This window comes from Homalodisca vitripennis, chromosome 4, assembly GCF_021130785.1.
Source record: "Homalodisca vitripennis isolate AUS2020 chromosome 4, UT_GWSS_2.1, whole genome shotgun sequence".
In the NCBI taxonomy this organism is placed as follows: Eukaryota; Metazoa; Arthropoda; class Insecta; order Hemiptera; family Cicadellidae; genus Homalodisca; species Homalodisca vitripennis.
In genome coordinates, this window is record NC_060210.1 from 134,228,834 (window position 1) to 134,235,381 (window position 6,548).

The following is a 6,548-nucleotide window of genomic DNA, read 5'->3' on the forward strand; positions in this document are numbered from 1 at the left end:
GACTCAAGTTTTTATAAAGATTCCACTACCGTGATGCACACCCGGATTTCCATGACGATATGCTGGAAGTGTACCAAGAGTATCAAGTCAGGTGTATTTCCAACTGTGATACGTGTAGGTAGGGTAACCCACAGTGATGGATCTTATTTAGTGAAGTTTGATGGAGTTTATTTCATTTGTGCTGCGCTTGTTTTATGAGTAATAACAAAGTAGATAAAAATAAGGATTTGATTAATTTCTTTACATTTTGTGTCTGAAATTTTTTAAAGGGTAAAATTGATCTTGCGCAAATATATTTATTGGGTAATAATTTGAAAATCTGTATTGACTCATTGTAATGAACTAATAAAATCTACCCGAAATTTACGATATAAATTAGCACATGGAATTTTGCAAGAAATAATAGTAACAAATAACGTGGTAAATGACAAGTTACGATCTACTGATCAAATTGTGGTATATAATTAATAATTAAATGGCATGAACAAACATGACGATACCATGCTGCAGGATGAAGAAGTGTAGACATCAAGGTGGATTGTGAACAGAAGTGGATGATTACATTTAGTGTCTCAGTTGGATGACGAAGGGATATTTGAAACTCTAACACCTGAACACTTTTCTCTCGTTTATTTCCTTCCGTACCTCTCACAGTTTTGTGCTTCATAAAGTAAAATGATGAACGTCAGCTTAGGGTGCTACAGGATGTATTCCTTGATTTTGTAGGGCTGTCATGCACTATGATGGACTAGGCGTCCCACTCTCTCTCTCTCTTTCACCATTACTCGTGTAATGATTGGTGGGCAGTAAAGCCTGTATAAGTCAACGCCCTCGGTCGTTAAAGCGATGTCCTGCCTCAGTTGCCAAGAGAGGAAGCAGGTGATCGGAATGTACTTATTCCTGCTGATGGAATACAACTATTTAACTTAGTATACTTGTTGGGTATAAGTACTAGTATAAGTGTGTGGGATCAGCCCATACAGGATCTTTCAAGTCAAGATCAAAAGGGATTAATATAATAAATATGTGTTCATCCTAGTTTCTTTATTTATTCGTGGTAGCAAGCTGTTGTCATCCAGACTAAGTACACAACAAATAACTGTAAACTGAAAATATAACTATAACAAAATATGTTACAATCATTCGTAAATTGTTTTTTATAGTTAGCAAAACCATAGTGCAAGATGAAAAACTATGACAAGAACAGGAAAGTAACGTGAAAAGTCTATAACAAAATTGGCAAGAAATTAACCAAAAAACATTTCCAAATGAAATAATTTCGTAAAGCCAAATTAATGGAATAGCGAAAATTATTAAATAAAGCTAATTATGTACACATTAAAATTAATAAATTACTAACGTCATTAAATATATGAGTATATATATTTTTTATTACTAAACGAATAAAAGTTGGAACAAAATTACGAACTGTAAAAAAGATATTTAAATAATACAAAATTAATGAATAGAGTGTGAAAATGTAACAGCTACATTAAACTAAACGAGTACCTATATACTTATAAAATACTAATGTTGTCTCTTTATGTGTTACTTAATTATGTAAACCTACAGGACCTATTGTACGAAAATGTACATGGACATACATACGACTTATGATGCTTTATGACCGAAATAGGCTTCTCAGATCTGTGTATCTATGCAGCCTATTGTTATTTCGAAACTCTCTCCCAGCTACGCTTTAATGGTGTTTAAATTTGCAAAAATCTCATAATTAAAACAAAACAAAAGTTATTAATTGAAAGATTTTGTTAAATTTAATCAACTATTTTGTGTAAAAATTGTTTTATAAAAGCAGAACAATATGTTTAATTAATTACTTAATTATTATATATTTGTTTACATTTGATCTTGAATTCAAAGAGTAAGCTGGATAGTAACAACACTTCTTATTTACATTATTTTCTGGAATAGCTGCTGAGCACAGAGTTTATCCAAAAAAGAAAAGTTTGTTTTATAAAAAATAAACTTTTGACTATACATTTCAGCAAATTAAGTATCCAGTCAGTGCTGTATTGCAGATAACAAAGACAAAGTTACTGTCACAAAAACCATCTTAGTTGTCTTTTGGCAAAAGAATGCTTGTAAGACCTGGTTATGTAGAGATCTTCTAGATCAGGACAACAAAGAAAACTCAATTGGCACGAAAAACTTCTTGGACTAGAAATAAATTACAGGAGCCGAAAGTAGATGCTTTATGCCCGAAACAGGCTTCTGAGACCTGTGTATCTATACAGCGTGTTCAGTAAAAGTGCTCTAATAATTTGGGATTTTGTTCTACACATAAAAATGAGCAAAAAGGGTTATATGAAGGTATATCCTAAAACTTTAAGTTTTCCGTCTATCTGTCAGTATGTGTTTTTAATAATAATATATAAAATTAATATTGTTTATAAAATATATAGTTTAAACCAGTGAAGCTAAAGTAATAAAACTTGAGAATTGTAATAACTTTTCAGTCAACCTTAAAGTCAAGTAACAAAAGAAACCGGAATAGTTATAAAAAGTGCATAGGATACCACCTATTTAGTCAGTTTGATACCAATGCCAACGGTACCTCCTTTTCAAGGAAATCCGTTAACGTATAAGCGAGCACGATCACTTTCTAGGTATGCTTGCACAAACCGGGAGCAACTAAGATTTTGTCTTTTGACAGGAATTATCTATTTAAAATAGGTTATACAAATTTTAAAAGACACCAACTATTTTCAAATATTTATGACAATTCCAACGGTACTTTTTCCAACGAATCCGTAAACGCATAAGCACGGCCATTTTAAAGATACATTAGCACATTCCTTGCACTAAAGATGTCCCAGTTGAGAGGTATCAGTTGTTTGGTGCTCTTTTACACAAAAAATACTAAGAGCGGAGTACATTACAACTGACATAAATATGTCCATGGTACTCCTGCTAGTAAATAATAGAATGTTTAGTGCAGTAGCTAAACTGTAGGAGGGTGATGGTGAGATCTCCACACCGTAGTCCACGTAAGGGACACGTGGTGAGACCAAAGCTAGACCTATTGACATGAAGGCTAAAGTGAGACGGCCTGCAAAGTAAATTCCCTTCTGTGAATTCCTTCGAGGAACTCAGGATATACTACCTGAGTGAACTGAATCCGTGTGTCCCAAATTAGGAGCATACAGGTCTAGCATATAGGTGTGCAGGTACCATTTTACATATGTTTGCGATTATTTTCTCAGTATCACGCATGGTATGTAAGTATTAGCAATGGAGCCTTAAGCTGAATTGTCATCATACTTTTGGATGTATATTTATATTCGTGATATCTAAACTACATACTATGCAGGCCTTATATTAAATTCATGATTTCACCTACCTCCGTTGTTGATCCACACTCGAGGAAACGAATAAGGTCTCTACAGAGAGGTGAGATTAAGGCTATAAAGGCATCTCTTTCTTGCACTTATATAAAATAACTGAACATAATTACATTGTTTTAAGTTTTAAATTACTGCTTCAAAATTTAAATAAGATTTAGTTGAAAACAAGCGAACGACAATAACATACACATATCCACTCTATTACCATTCTATTACTCACTTTCATTCAACTTGCATTCCATTGCCTGTAGTTCTACCTTCCAAGGCCGCCCATTGCTCTATAGCTCACGAACGCGCAGTATAAAGACTAGGGAGCAGCAATCTAAATGATAGCTATACGATGTAGAAAAAAACAATAGTAAAGCTGTTTAAAATAACACATTTTAAATCCCTGTAGTAAAAATTTCCTCATGAAGAGTATACTTATCTCGATACAGAGTGCTTTATCATATTCCCGTGCAGATGAAATTTGATCAAGAGAAAATGCGCCGCCTGACGGGTCTTCCCAATATTTTATTTCAGCTGCATCAAAAACACAAGGACTGGTTCAGCCTACTTTCTCTTGTGGCCTATTTATCAATAATTAGGAATTACAAAGTTAAAGGTCGCAATTTCTGATTTTTGGGATTGGAGAATCTACAAAGTATGTTATATATTATATGGTTTCATGAATCTTAAATGAACGAATCAATAAACTTTTACTGCATTGCGTTTTCAATTGCTTTACGTTTTTTCTACTTTTTTACACAATTATATTGTTGTATTTTAAGAATTTTTTACCAGCTGAGCGCAAAATAAGTTTTATTACGAAACTTTTGTGTATGTGTCACCCTTCCCCTTAGTCTTCCATTGGTCCTGGTAACATAAAATGTTTCCATGGTTACCCATGGTTTCCGTAGTTTGACGTGAAGGAAGTTGGGTTTATGCTTTGCCAGTTCATGTATGGATGTTTTATATGAACTATAAGTTTCCTAAATCGTTTTGTCGAAAGCTCGCAGGTTGGGGTTAATGCTTTTTCTACATTTCAAATGTGAACAATGGAATAAATTTTCATCCCTTAATAACAATTATAAATAGCATCACATTTTTTACACAGTACTATATGCAATGTCTACTCGTAGCTATCCATCTTAATAGATAAATAGAACTATTTTTATGAATTGATTCAGCCCTCTCTGTTCCTTCATTGATATTTTCAGTAGGTAATATGCAACGTATAAATAGTATAACATGTATTACAAAAAAAAATAGAAGTGGCTACACTATCGTTTTATGCAAATCAGCATTTAAATGTTTGCTTAACACTTTGGTAACCAACTGGTGAATATCACTTCTGAGAATTGTAACTACCTACTAATGTAGGATGTAGAAATAGTGAATACGGTAAACATATAATCTCACTGGAATAGATGCCCTAAGGCTAGATATAGAAAGCGACAAAACTATGGATACAGTGCTTCTTAGGTTAACACATAAACGGTAAGACGTAAGTAAATTTTAAATCGGCGTTAGCTAACAACACGCAGTCTTAAAGTAGTATAGTCTTAATTAGTTTATGTAATTGTTTGACTGTGATACGAGTATTGTTTGCGTGTCGTACGGTTAGTTTTCAGTGCATAAATGTAAGAAAAATATAATATTAAGAATGATGTACGGTTTCATATTTAGCGTGGCTGACGATCAAATAGCTTCCTTAGTAAAAATTCCTCTTTCGATTCCAAGAAAAGCTAAGTAGTGTGTTTTCTTTTACAGTGCAAATTGACTCTCTGATTCTGTACTAAGAGTATTATTTCCGTTTTCTCGAATAGCAATTCGTAGCCATAAAGATTCGTTTAAGTTCGCTGAGGTAATGATTATACATGGCTGGAATCCAGAAGACAGTATTAATTACACTTCAACTTTTTAATATAAAAAAATAACTCTCTCCAACAATCTCTATTTCCTTCCGATATTGGTTTGCTACGCATATCCTGCCTATTTTAAAACTAAACACATCCTTGGTCCTTACCAAGCTGGATCCAGACTATGGAAATTGAATTTTCAAAAGGGTCATTGTTGAATACAATCATACAATTCAAAAACAATCCTGACGAATATGACTTGACAGGTAATTGTGTAACGGGATTAATAATTTGTATAACACTGAAAAAGGAATACATCATCTGTACTACGCTTCAGATATCAGAGAAAACATAGTCATACAATGCATGTTAGATACACGTACCTTGTGTCAAATGGAGTTACTGCTTCCTTGCTTTCTTTACACCCTGTTCTTAACACTCGTACATCTCACATTCACTCCCCCTCACTTTCTCTCTCACTGTGTCGTATCTAGATATAGATAACCCATCTCTCTGTCTTCCCCTCTTTTTTCCCCATATACTTTGCCTATATGTTTCACACTATTGTAAGAGCTTGTGCTCTAAATTACTATAAACTGTAAAATAATTCTACTGTTATGAGGCAATAAAATAATTTGATTAAGCTGTATTATTGCTATTTTAGTTTCTTCCACAAAGCAAATCCGTGATTTTAAAACTAATATTTTTAAACGAATGGATAAAAATAAATAGGACTGTTACTAGGTATAATAAATTGTGCAATAATATCAAATTAAAACACTATTTCAATTTCTTTCTTAACAACGACTATATATTCTATATATAATTCCAAGTACATTTTCATTCACGTACTGTTTATTCATGCTATACGAGTCACGCTCCTGCAACGCATACTGAAAAGCAAATATGAATAAAACCATGAATAGGAAACAAAATATAGTGAATTAAATATAAATAAGAATCAAAATCCGTAGTTATTTTGTGTTTTGACGTTATTTTAAGACACCAACAAAACAGTTACGATTAATTATGTTAGAACACAGGAACATTTATTAGAGTATGGAATGCAAATTGTAATTAAATTTCTATTGTATTAGGGTAAGCTCATATTAAGTCTATATTCAAGTAAGTAGATATTTTTTAAATTTTCATATCTGTCCTTTGCACTGGAGTATAGCTTTCACTTAGGACAAAAGCCAAAATTGAGTTTTTGTCACCGAATTTTTTACTTTAAATAACAACGTAACCTGCTGTAAAATCCATATTAATTTTGAAATTGTTATTTGGTATATTTTCTATACCAGATTTAGCCAAAGTTCTCCAAATTCGTGTTTTATAAATA